The sequence below is a fragment of the Schistocerca serialis genome, chromosome 5, assembly GCF_023864345.2.
Source record: "Schistocerca serialis cubense isolate TAMUIC-IGC-003099 chromosome 5, iqSchSeri2.2, whole genome shotgun sequence".
NCBI classification, from domain to species: domain Eukaryota; kingdom Metazoa; phylum Arthropoda; class Insecta; order Orthoptera; family Acrididae; genus Schistocerca; species Schistocerca serialis.
Window position 1 is genome coordinate 55,161,584 of NC_064642.1, and position 13,774 is coordinate 55,175,357.

At 44.9% G+C, this 13,774-nt stretch overlaps 1 protein-coding gene across 1 annotated transcript in view; it reads right to left on the minus strand.

Moving 5' to 3' along the window:
- Positions 1 to 13,774, minus strand: part of LOC126481741 (puratrophin-1-like) — a 728,422-nt gene that overhangs the window by 615,982 nt on the left and 98,666 nt on the right. The window lies entirely within an intron of this gene.

Below are 13,774 nucleotides of genomic sequence, written 5' to 3' on the forward strand. Positions count from 1 at the left end.
AGGCTGGGTTTAGACTAGGTTGCAGATAGATTAGGATAGGAGTTGGGTTTCTGCCTTTCTTTATCTCATGTTTATGCTTACAGTGCGGATAACACTATCGGACAAATATTCACTTGTACTCTGAGTTCCTCGGCTGATGTCCGCAGGTATGTCTGTGACGTCAGTGATGACATCGGTGGCCGATTGTGGAGACAGATACGAGCCACTTGGAGAATCAAGACATACTGATTAAACATTGTAATGAGGCAGGATTCGGCAACGACTGGCTACTGGTAGTATCATGGTAGTATTTTCCCACAGTTATGGGGGAAAGGTATATTCACTGGCGAAAGTGAGCGTACCCATTGAGGCAGACTCATGGCTGTGAAGATCGTGGTGGAGCAGCGTCTTCTCATCCCTCCCGTTTGGCGGCAGATTCATTCAGCCAGGACGGACAGCCACGCCCGTGCAGCAGTACTGCCCGTCTCGCGCCGACGCGGCTCATTACCCTCCACTCGCCACCTGATGGCGTCGCCCACTTCTGGGTACTTCACTGTAGCGCCGTAACGGTATCGGCTGTTACTTAGATCGCAGTACTTCCTAATTCCCAAAAGCACAACTCATATTACATCGCTACTCGGATTTTATTGTAATATATAGTGATGCTCCAATTATATAGGCAATTGCTTTCGCTATCACACGAAACACGTGAGTTTTTTATTGCATAGCCATCTTACTGTGAATTTCTATCGTGAAAGGTTAAAATACGCAACACTTCTGTGGCTTAGCCCCGCCCCCCCCCTTCCACCTTCGATGGATCATTCCAGCGAAGAAAGCTAGGTACTCCTGAGAGATGGAGCAGTGGTTAGCACACTGGACTCACATTCGGGAGGACGACGGTTCAATCCCGCGTCCGGCCATCCTGATTTAGGTTTTCCGTGATTTCCCTAAATCGCTCCAGGCAAATGCCGGGATGGTTCTTCGGAAAGGGCAAGCCCGACTTCCTTCCCCGCCCTTCCTTATTATGCTGAGACCGATGACCTCGCTGTTTGGTCTCCTCCCCCAAAAAACCGAACCAACCCAATACACACATTTCACAAAATAATGATTAAGACAAAAAACCGGACAATTCAGTTGCGAGTACGAGTCACCCTTTGAGGGTTCGTACAAAGTTAATACATACACAAACAATTAAACACTGTCCGAACACGCTTTGAAGGCCCAGTGATACCGACCGGCCGCCGTGTCATCCTCACTCTTAGGCTTCACAGGATACGGATACGGAAGGGCATCTGGTCAGCACACCGCTCTCCCGGCAATTACCAATTTTCGTGAAAGATGGGTCTACCTCAATCAAGAGCGTCACATTGGCTGAGTGTAACCCGCTTGCCAACAGTAATTACGTCTGTAGATGATAACAACTTCGTGTAGCTCAGTGGCCCGGTGCAAGTCTTTCTACTGGATCCCGCTTCAGCGACTTGCGTGTCCCTAACCAGTTTTGCAAATGGGGTAAGAAGACGCACTGTTTAACGTGGTATACGAACTACGTCTTGCTTCTGGTTACTCCTCACATGAAGAGTGAAGACTAGTTTAAAACGAAAAATGAAAAATCCGTGATTCGACCCAAATTCCATCCCGCGATCTTTCGGTTTCCAGACATTCGCTTTACCGGTACGCCACAAAGCTCAGTATATATAGATAGTTCATTTATAGTTTTTGATCAGTGAGTTTGCGATTATCGACTTATGTGACGTATATAGCCGTATCTGTCGACTGCAATGACTTAGAAGCTTGAAGTTTTCACACAGCCAAGAAACCGTAGACTTAAGTATCTGACGTAAATTTCAAATTGATACTTCTACCCATTCCTCACAAAACGGGGCTTAATAGTGGCTCAGACAGACAGATAAGAAACAGGCGGACAAAGAAAGTGATCCCGTAAGGGTTCCGTCCCTACCGGTTGAGGTACAGAACCCCAAAAACGACGAGCACATGGGATTTATGATATAGGGTGCATAGTAATTAACCCTTCCCAGCCCAGTGGTTCCGACTGGACACATTACAGGTTTTAGATATTTCTGCAGTATCCACGATAGCCCACTGGTTCCACACAGCACCAGTGCGTTGTAGCGTGTAAACTACATCACTAGATAGCAGCACGAAGAGCATAATGAGTACTGAGCCCATATGGACACATCAGAAAGAAACCGCACCAATTTAGACAAAAATTTTTTGAAATCGTGTTTAATACGTTTCTTGTAGAATCTACAAGTCAAAAATAATATTTTAAATATTTTTTCTAATGCAGCATAAAATTTCGGCTGGAAAGGGTTAATAATGGAAACTCAAAAGGGTGAAAATTTACAATAATAAAAGCAAAGTTCACAAAGGAGCCATCTGGTAGGTAATCCTGAATGTGTTGTTACGAGACACCACTGACCTGAGTGTGAATTATTGTCACAGACAGAAAAAAAGTGCTCGAAGCTTGAACTTTTCAGTTAAGTCCCCATCTAATTGCGCTCATATATCGCCCACAGCCTACCTTAACATGAAATACAACACTACATCAGTAATCTAATGCACACGTGTATCTCTTAAAGGAGGTATTACAGGCATCGTTCTTGCATTTGGATGGAATAAGGCACTCGCCTCTTTGTCTCTGCAATGAATTACAAATTACTCCTAACATTCATGGCAAGTGGCAGCACCACAAATCGATTGTATATAAAGCGTATCGCGAAGAAGTGTAAAACAGTGCAGTAGTTATAATAATGAGGAAACGGAGCGATTTATCCGACGTCCAAAAGGGGATGATCATTGGCTTTCGGGCCAAGGATTCCCGAAACGGCCAAGTTCATAAACCATTCGCGCGCCGTGGTTAAAGTATACCGTGCCTGGCAAAATGGCGTCCTCAGATTCAACAGATATATAATTTCTCTTCCAGTGATAATAACTGAAACCAGCCAAAAATAAAGTTACATATATACAGATGATGGCTAAAAAAATGCTTTCCTTTAAATAAATTTGAACAATGGGCTACATGGTGTCTACCACAGATCACTCTAATCACCATTTACAGCTCCAACAATATTATTTCTGAAGATACAGACTTGTCGCACAACATGGTAAAAACAACAAAGCTTCAAAATGTCACGATACTCGCCACACTCGTTCATTACTTATGCTCTTCCTTACTAAGGAGCTTCAGAGCGGTGAGTAACTGCCTCATCTCCTTTACTGTACGTTTCTACTAGGCTGTTCGAGGAACCTCAGATTTCTAATTGGCGGTGGACATTCAAAATAACATAGGGATTTGCAATCTAGCAAAAACGTCGCTTTCAAAATAACGTGCAATTTCGTAACAAATCATAGGGCGGGTACCTCTCCAGAATAACGACGTGTTCGAGGACAGGGCCGGAGAAACTGACACGCACCAGTGCGTACGTCGCCCCTCCCTGCGCGCGATTGCAGACGATCGCGAAAGGCGGCCAGAAGGAAGGCGCAGCGCGGGGCCGACGGCGACCCGCTTCCCACGGCTGACCTTGCATCGGCAGGGACGATGCCCGGGGGTCACCACCTGTCACGCTGCCGGCTAACCCCGTCGCCCGCTCTGTCGGCCCTCCGTCGCTCCAGCACCGACACCGCCTGCGCTCTTCTCCACCGGCCGCGCACAACCGTTCTGCGGGTAGCATACCTCGCATCCGTCGCGGCTCGATAGAGCGGCAAAACGTCGACTCTTTGCAACGTTTAAGGACAACGATTTGCTCAGCGCTACAATCTACAGAATTGCGCTCTGTTACGGGCTGCGAACGAGTTTGTTAGCAGTGGAGGTAACATCGTTCGTACCGTTTTGTAACTTAGGAAGCGCTCGTACCGTGTTGCAACTCCCGTATTTTCCTGCCACACATTTTTAGAGTTATCGAGCGTGTCTTTTGCTGGGCTAATATAGACGAGGCGAATTACGGCGGTACTGTAAGGTGTCTCCAAAGTTTATTCTAGAACAACGTTGTAATATTTTCATGGTAGGTTATGTGTCTTTTCGTCCAATAAGATCACCTTGTAGCGGATATACGAGGGTGACTCAAATGAAAACCTTAAATTTGTAATAACAAATCGAAATTTCGCGCCGTTATCCTGTAAGTTGGTAAGCGTGCTACAAACAGCGTGCAGAATGACCTGTAGGTGGCAGTATAGTGCAGATGCACACATACCGTCGCAGTATCAGTATAAAGATGGCCGCCCTACTTGCGACTTGCACCAGGGAAAACAGGGTTCTGTTCCTCGGTTTTTGCGTAGTGAAGGTGTGAAATCTATTGAAATTCATCGACGAATGAAGGTTCAGTACGGTGATGCATGTTTGTCACAGCAGCAAGTCTATGAATGGAGTAGGAAGTTCGCAAATGGTGTGACTTCAGTGGAAGATGCTCCTCGTCCAGGTCAGGCACAACGAGTTGTGACTCCACAGAACATTGCAGCAGTTGAAGCCATAGTGAAGGAAAACCGCCGAGTGACACTGAATGACGCAATGGGAGGAAAGAAGTTCCGTTCTGATGAAGAGGTACGCCACGCGGTGTATGAGTGGTTGCGCGGACTAACAAAACAATTTTTTTGTAAAGGAATTTATGCACTTGGTAAGTGCTAGAGGACTTGAACTGAGCTTGGGGAGATTATGTTGAAAAGTGATACAGCTTTGTACCACATCTGCACAAATAATATTTTAAAAAATATTTAAGGTTTTCATTGACTCACCCTCGTAATATTGATGAAAGATTCTTAAAAGTCGTTTTATAATCTCTCTAGAAGCGGCATGCTTGTCACGCTCGCACCTGCATTACTTTCTGCAGCTGGCAATCGGGCAAAATACCGGTAGAGCATCTGTCGAGATTGCAGCGAAGGCACTGGCAATATGAAGCTTTGATGCGCTCCTTGAGACGTAATCTCGTGGCTAAACTGATATAGTACTGCACCTTAATGGCACCTGTTCGTGTTCACGTTTGATTTTCAAATTTTTAAAAAAATCTGTGATCTCTGTCTGGCAAAAAAAATTAATTTTACCTCGGATTATTAGCATATTTTTGCTTACTACAAAATTCAGTATGTTATATGAAAGGGGCCCTTTTAAATAATTATATGTGCAAAATTTTTATAACAAAGTATGTAATATTAAGTTTATGAGTTCCAGCAATTAGTTTAGAAAGTGAATTTTTTTAAAGAAAAAGTGACTTATAATTGCTGAAAGGGATGGTGTCTATGAAAAGAGCCCGAATAATAGTGTACGAGTGCAGCTTCTTTATGCAAAATCCATCAAATGAAGGACAGGGGGTGAACAGAATTGTGACTACGAAATTAGAAAATCATTGCAGTGAGAAAATACTGTCCGGTTTTCCATATGCACAATCTTTGGCTCAAATGGTTCAAATGGCTCTGAGCACTATGGGACTTAACTTATGAGGTCATCAGTCTCCTTGAACGTAGAACTACTTAAACCTAACTAACCTAAGGACATCACACACATCCATGCCCCAGGCAGGATTCGAACCTGCGACCGTAGCGGTCACGCAGTTGCAGACTGTAGCGCCTATAACCGCTCGGCCACACCGGCCGGCATCACATGCTAGGTGCTTGAATCAGTTCTGTGTTCAGTTCATCAATTTCCCCGGTTATTTATCCTACCGATAGTGCCTAATACGAGGAGCATTCAATAAGACTTTTCCTGAAAGGAGGGTGGTTTCATTCACGATTCCCACAATCGTATTATTCCCCACTCTCTTGACTACAGTACCGTATTTCTGAGAGTAGTCTCCGTGAAATGCGACCGCCTTACGCCACCTTACTGGGACGGCCTGTATGACCGCACGCTACCACCCTACTGGTCGACGTCGGAGGCAACGTCTTGCTGCATGGGTAACCTCCCCCTTAGCCACAAACTCTTCCCGCGTAGTGCATCCTTCATTGGACGAAGCTTGTTGCTCGTTATGGTTTTCTGATACGCGGCCAGGAATCCGGCAGCCAACACACATTTGAGTACCGCAACTGGTCGAAGTGTGTGTCAGCACTACCAACGGAACGTCCAGTCGTGCAGCGAGGTGTTTGATTGTGGCCCGCAGATCACCTCGAATGAGAATGTCCGCACGATCCAACACTGCGGGAGCCACAGCCGTGTACGGCCGGCTGGCAGGCGAGAATCGGACAGGTTTCCGGGACCTTGTTGCGATGAGAGCAGACGCCTCGCCCACCAACTCACCGTGCTTTTGATCAGTGCCAGGTCTCCGTAGACATTCCGCAGGCACCTATGAATATCGCCGATGCTCTGGTTTTCCACCACAAGAAACACTATGACAGCTCTCTGCTTGCTACCCTGCTCCGTTACAGACGTCAGCCTGAAGGCTGCAAATAGCGCCACCACATATCGGAACTTCATGAAACTATGGGGGCTGAAGCAGAAATGTTCCGGGATGTCACAAAACAAATTTCGTATTTTTTCAACTGAAATTGGCCGAGAAAAAAAGTGTTGATTACTTACTGAACGTCCTTCGTAGTACGGCTTTAATCATTCCATCAGTAGAATGTGGATAGTGACATCAAATTTCTTTATAAAAAGTCTGGATGCTTTAGGTAGTTTGATTAACTAAGTAAAATTCACCAACTGCGACATAATTGCGTGTACAAGCAGTGATCCAATACTGTAAAATGCTTTTTTATTCCAGTCTCTGATCACAAATGAATTCTTTAGACGATTTACTACTGTACCTCAGTAGCTAGTTGGCAATAATCGCTATGTGGTCGATGTGGCCTATTCTACAACATATTTTAAATCTATGTGACGATGCTATGCTGATTATTTTATATGTTTTGACGATGCCATTATGACCGTATCACTTTAGGACATGGTGTAAAAAAGGTACATTACACCATATTTTATCTGTACATTTCCCTGGTGTATGACAGTATATTGTGATACATATTGCTGTTTTATGTTAAAAGACACACTGCTCACTAGATGTATATATCTGTATATTATAGACCTGAGGATGGTCATTACAGACTGAAACCGGTCATCGTCTAAAGAATTCATTTGTGATCAGAGACTGGAATAAAAAAGCATTTTAAGTAAAATTCCTTTCAACGCACATTCTTCCGCCGGCTGCTGTGGCCGAGCGGTTCTAGGCGCTACAGTCTGGAACCACGCGACCGCTACGGTCGCAGGTTCGAATCCTGCCTCGGGCATGGATGTGTGTGACGGCCTTAGGTTGGTTAAGTTTAAGTACTTCTAAGTTATAGGGGACTGATGACCTCAGATTTTAAGTCCTATAGTGCTCAGAACCATTTGAACCACATTCATCGACGTATGTCCTAGACTGAATATGTCACAAAAATTATGTTAATAAATCTAATACTGCATTGGTATAATGCAATTACTCGTGATACACAGCCGTGGACAAGTGGACTTATGATTCCTGAGCACTGACGAACTTCAGCGCACGAAATCTTATACTAATTTTATTGTACTTCTCAGAAAAGATTGACTGGATTCCATGTGGATTTTATTAATTCTTTTGTTAACGTCAATATCAAGTTCAGTAAACAGATTTAAATTTGTAGCTAATGTATTTAGGAGCTTTTTCTAAGATTCCTAACAGCAGCCGTTTCTCAGTGATAATACTGTTTCATTATAGGCTAGAATATTCTTGGCTGCCAACCTTGGGTATCTGTGCTTGTTGGATGCTGCTGGTGCTTCGCACGGGTTACAGCTCTCCTGTCCCCTGGACGAAATCAGCGACGCTAGACGCTCAGCTACAGTTAGGTTGTGGAACTGAGGTAATGTACAGTTTTTCTCGCGATCATGTCATAAATGCATCTGACAGCCATATAGCACTGAGAGAATAATGAAACAAATGTAATAAAAGAATCACAACTGTGACCCGAGGTGCTATAAAATGTCGCTTCCAGTGCGAAGACCTCTACTGTACATTTATAGAGTGACGGAGTGATTAAACATTATAATTTTTTAAGGTTGAAAACGTCTGAACAAGTGTTCACCAGCGTGTTTTTAGGAAAGATCCTAACCGTTCACTAATGACAGTACGTTTACAGACACTGGCAACTGAACGGGCCACTCAGGATACGTACGTTCGTCAAAGCGTTTGTAGTGTGAACTGCGTGTGAGGTCCTGCAATATCCTGCTGGAATACGCACAGCCGTCTCCTAACTGTGCTCATCCACGAAGCAAAAACATTACCAAACTCATTCGCTGTTGAGGCCGTCTGCCTCTGAAATGCATTCTCCCTTTTAAGAAGAAGCCGAATCATTTCCCTTTGTCGCCACCATAACGTTTCCCCAAAAAATTAGCGTATGTGACATATTTTCCATCTGTCAAACAGCGAAGCAAATATTAAACGCCTTCTCCCACTTCCCCTTCTTTCTCTTTCCTTTTCTCAATGAGTCACGTCAGTTTCTTTTTCTTTACTTCATTAATTGTGCTTTATCACGTTCGTCTTTCTCTCCTTCCTCCACTTGTCTGACGTCTATTGCTGCCAGTTTACTTAGTTTAGATCTACCTGTCTGTAACTTGTCCTTACTGCTGCAGTTCTCATGAACGAATGTAATGTGTTTTTTAGGGTTCCGAAACTCAGTCAGTAAAAACGGAATCCTTACAGAAACACTCTGTTATCCGTCTACCTGTCCACCCGTCTGTTAGGGCCCTTTACTTTCAGGAATGACCGGAGGTCTGAAGTTGAAATTACCTTCCATTAGGAATGTGGAATGCACTCAACGAGTGTGATATGATTTTCAGTCATTTTATGTCTGGATTTATAAAACAAATCCAGATTTCGTCTAGTAACTAGCTATTATCAATGCAGTGTTTCAGGTTTTTAATACGTGCCCCAGTACGTCAACCCCTGTTGTTCGGGCTCTTGTCACAGTTGATTCATGATCAGTAGTCTAGGCATGTATTAAAAGTATGAAATACTGCATTGATAATGGCTAGTTACTAGCCGAATTCTGGATTTGATTTAATAAAGCCACAAAGGAAACAACTCATAGCTGCTCTCCATCATTTTGAAAGTTGAAATTTGAGGAAAATATTGAGGTCTACCGTGCTTTAGCAGTGTTAAACTTTAAGCTTCTAAGTCAATGCAGTCAAAATATACGGCCATTTATGATGCATATTTCGATTCTCACGGACTCACCCATATATATGTACATACATAACTATGTTTGTACGGAATTCTGAGAGCGTGAGTGCTCCTCGCATCTACCTTTTTTTTTTCATTTCTCTGGACTACAGTAATCACTACATTTTTGTAATGTAGTATATTAAATATAACTTCAACATGAAAAATTTTTAGGACGCCTGTTTGGATGTAAGAGATGGCCTAATGACCCTAATCTTGCAATGGTAATAAAAAGCAACAAATGAAATAAAATAAATATCGTAGCTGGTCATGAAGGTTAGGACAACAGAGTTTATCATTCTCGCCACGTATTGCCGAGAAATCGATCTTCAAGCAATAATTATCAAATCAGCCCTTTTGTCATATCCAGTAGCTCGCCACGCCATGATAACAAAACGTGGTGCGGTATGATCTCGACAATCGGTCCCCTGCGTGACCTTTCCCCAGGTCATCTAGGGGGACGATGCCGACGATCTGACGGTCGAAAACGCAAACGAGTCTCATCGCTCAGTACCACAGTCCATGCCACTCAATGTATCAGGCTCTACATATTACAAATTTCTGTTGTCTGTGGTATGATGTCAGTGGTAAACGCCGTATGGGAACTCGAGATCTATGCGAAACTCACATTAATCTGTTCCCGATAGTTCGTCGTGACACACTGCCTGTAAACTTTGACTGGATCACAACTTTCATAATCCGACTATTCCTAAGAGGGGCAACGGCCTTGCCGCAGTGGATACACCGCTACCCGTGAGATGACCGAAGTTAAGCGCTGTTGGGCGTGGCCGGCACTTGGATGGGTGACCATCCAGCCGCCATGCGCTGTTGCCATTTTTCGGGGTGCACTCAGCCTCTTGATGCCAATTGAGGAGCTACTCGACCCAATAGTAGCGGCTCCGGTCAAAGAAAACCATCATAACGACCGGGAGAGCGGTGTGCTGACCACACGCCCCTCCTATCCGCATCCTCAGCTGAGAATGACACGGCCGTCGGATGGTCCCGATGGGCGACTTGTGGCCTGAAGACTGAGTGTTTATTCGTAAGAGGCAGTCGAACAGTCTTACGATCTTCTCGCAGTCCTTCTGGAAGGACCCCTTCCTACTTCTGAGACAAATTGTCACCCCCACCTTCCGCTGTCATCGGGCTAAAATGAATTGGCTGTACCATCCCTCTTCCCAATGACTGCACCTTCCTCAGTGTCCGACAGGTGGCGATCATGTGCACGTGGACGTCCTCTAGTGCATACTTCGTTGCTATCTCCATCTAGAAACTTCCGCTAACTTTAGACACATCCAATCACCTCTGATTTACTGACACCGCTCTCCATCTCTAGGAATATTTTTTTCTATACTGAAAATAAGCTCGCAGAAGGATTAAATTGTAATCAATATATCACATAGGAATGGAAATGTTTGAATAGCAGTTCGGCAGTATTCCGTCGAGGTGTTCATCGTATAATACGTCTCAGTCAGTCTAGCATCGTAGAACATGTACCGCCTTTACAGATTTCTACATCTACATCCATACTCCGCAATCCACCATACGGTGCGTGGCGGAGGGTACCTCGTACCACAACTAGCATCTTCTCTCCCTGTTCCACTCCCAAACAGAACGAGGGAAAAATGACTGCCTATATGCCTCTGTAAGAGCCCTAATCTCTCTTACCTTATCTTTGTGGTCTTTCCGCGAAATATAAGTTGGGAGCAGTAAAATTGTACTGCAGTCAGCCTCAAATGCTGGTTCTCTATATTTTCTCAGTAGCGATTCACGAAAAGAACGCCTTCTTTCCTCCAGAGACTCCCACCCGAGTTCCTGAAGCATTTCCGTAACACTCGCGTGATGATCAAACCTACCAGTAACAAATCTAGCAGCCCGCCTCTGAATTGCTTCTATGTCCTCCCTCAATCCGACGTGATAAGGATCCCAAAAGCTCGAGCAGTACTCAAGAATAGGTCGTATTAGTGTTTTATAAGCGGTCTCCTTTACAGATGAACCACATCTTCCCAAAATTCTACCAATGAACCGTAGACGACTATCCGCCTTCCCCACAACTGCCATTACATGCTTGTCCCACTTCATATCGCTCTGCAGTGTTACGCCCAAATATTTAATCGACGTGACTGTGTCAAGCACTACACTACTAATGGAGTATTCAAATATTACGGAATTCTTTTTCCTATTCATCTGGATTAACTTACATTTACCTATATTTAGAATTAGCTGCCGCTCTTTACACCAATCACAAATTCTGTCCAAGTCATCTTGTATCCTCCTACAATCACTCAACGACGACACCTTCCAGTACACGACAGCATCATCAGCAAACAGCCGCACATTGCTATCCACCCTATCCAAAAGATCATTTATGTAGATGGAAAACAACAGCGGATTTCGAGCGCACTTCTGTCACAGAACTAAGCACGTCCACATACGGCTACGGGAGTGCACAGATAACGTGAGCGAGACATTTCTAGATTACAGACCGGGAGGAGCTACTTCGGAGTTGGAACAGGCACTACCGACAACACTGGACAGACGGTGGGACGCCTACTAAATGTTGTTAAGTCCCATCTCGATAGCCGCGTGCCTACTCGTTTACCGATCGTATTCCGCCCGTGATGGATGGCCCCGAACGGAGAAGGCGTACGATCGTATCGAGCGACTAATAACACGGAGATATGAGGTCGGCGGCTCGCCGACGTGGCGGGGTCGATGTCGTGCGAGTGGTGACCGGGGCGCGGCGAGATCTGTCAGATGGGCGGCCGCGGCAGCTTCTGTAATTAAGACGGCCGACCGCTAGGCGGCTGCTACCTGCCAGCCCCAGTACCACGACCAGGACGTGCGCCTGCCTACCTGTGGACGCCCGCTCCCCGCCACGCATTCCACAGCCCGAGCCGGCACACTTCTGGCCATCGCTGTCGGCAGCTGACGCGCCCTTTCCACTCTGCTGCCCTTCTGTTTGTTTCAACTAAGATACTCTCATTTCATTGTTTCACGTATAGCCCAAGGTAGGGGCCATAACGTGATGGAAACCACTGAAACATCAAGCACATCTCACGTTATAATGTGCACATGTGTTCGACTGCGTTTTCCTTTTCTTTTTGCCGGCCGGAGTGGCCGTGCGGTTCTACGCGCTACAGTCTGGAACCGCGAGACCGCTACGGTCGCAGGTTCGAATCCTACCTCGGGCATGTCCTTAGGTTAGTTAGATTTAAGTAGTTCTAAGTTCTAGGGGACTGATGACCTCAGAAGGTAAGTCCCATAATGGTCACAACCATTTGAACAAAAGATTTTTAGTCATAAAAATGATTTTAATAATTTTATACTGTTTCCGTTGAGGTGTCGTACGTATGATACATCACAATTGTTCAAATGGCTCTAAGCACTATGGGACTTAACACCTGAGGTCATCAATCCCCTAGATTTACAACTACTTAAGCCTAACTAACCTAAGGGCATCACACACGTCCATGCCTGAGGCAGGATTCGAACCTGCGACCGTAGCAGCAGTGCGGATCCGGACTTAATCGCCTAGAACCGCTCGGCCACAGCCGCCGGCTATATCATAATTAACAGAGAAAACTGATACAGGTGAAAATATATGATAACAAAAGGAAAAATGTTCCAGTAAAAGTGGGTACGAAAAACTGCCACATGCGGGATAATCAGTCTGTGTAGTTGCGAGCCGGGACTTAACTCAATATGAAATATTGTCCTACTCAGTATAAATGTTTGAAACGTTAACTTCGCGATTAAGTCCCCGTCTAAGAGTGATCAAATTTCAATCATGGACCAATTCTGGAAATATAGTAGATTCATGACGGAGAATAGCTGTCAATATAATACGACATCTAACTTACCAATACATGTCCAACACGGCCTGTGTTCGGCCTTAAAAATCACCTGATGTCTATCCTCTGGGTTTATCTGCTTGGAGTCACTCGTAAGAGATGTGCACATATCTCTCGCCGATAAGGTCGAAGAACTGAAGCAGCGAGTTCCACGGTTTTGTCATACTTTAGGAGATGACCCGAAGGTGTTTCAAATAATTCACAACTCACTTCAAAGACGAGTGTAGTATTATATCCACATTGGACGACATCAGAGAAACGCCTCGTTGAGCAGGTACATGTGTACTTCGTCTGCAAAATGTAACGTACTGTAGTAGTAGTAATAGTAATAGTAGTAGTAGGGTGGGTGCAGCAATCTCTGGATGTTGTTGTTGTTGTTGTCTTCTGTCGGAAGACTGGTTTGATGCAGCTCTCCACGCTACTCTATTCTCTGCCAGACTCTTTATTTCCAAATCACTACCGCAACCCACACACCTTGAACTTGCTAACGGTACTCGTCTCTTGGTCCTCTTCTGGAATTTTCACCGCTTCCGCCTCCCACCCCTCCACACACACACACACACACACAAACACACACAAACACACACACACACACACAGCCGTCCAATACTACACTGACAATACCTTGGTGTATCAAAATGTCTCCTATCAACTCATCCCTTCTTTTAGTCAAGCTATTCCACAAACGTCTTTTGCCCACAATTCTCTTCAGTTCCTCCTCATCTTCCGCATTCTTCTGTGACACCACTTTTCGAAAGCTTCTAC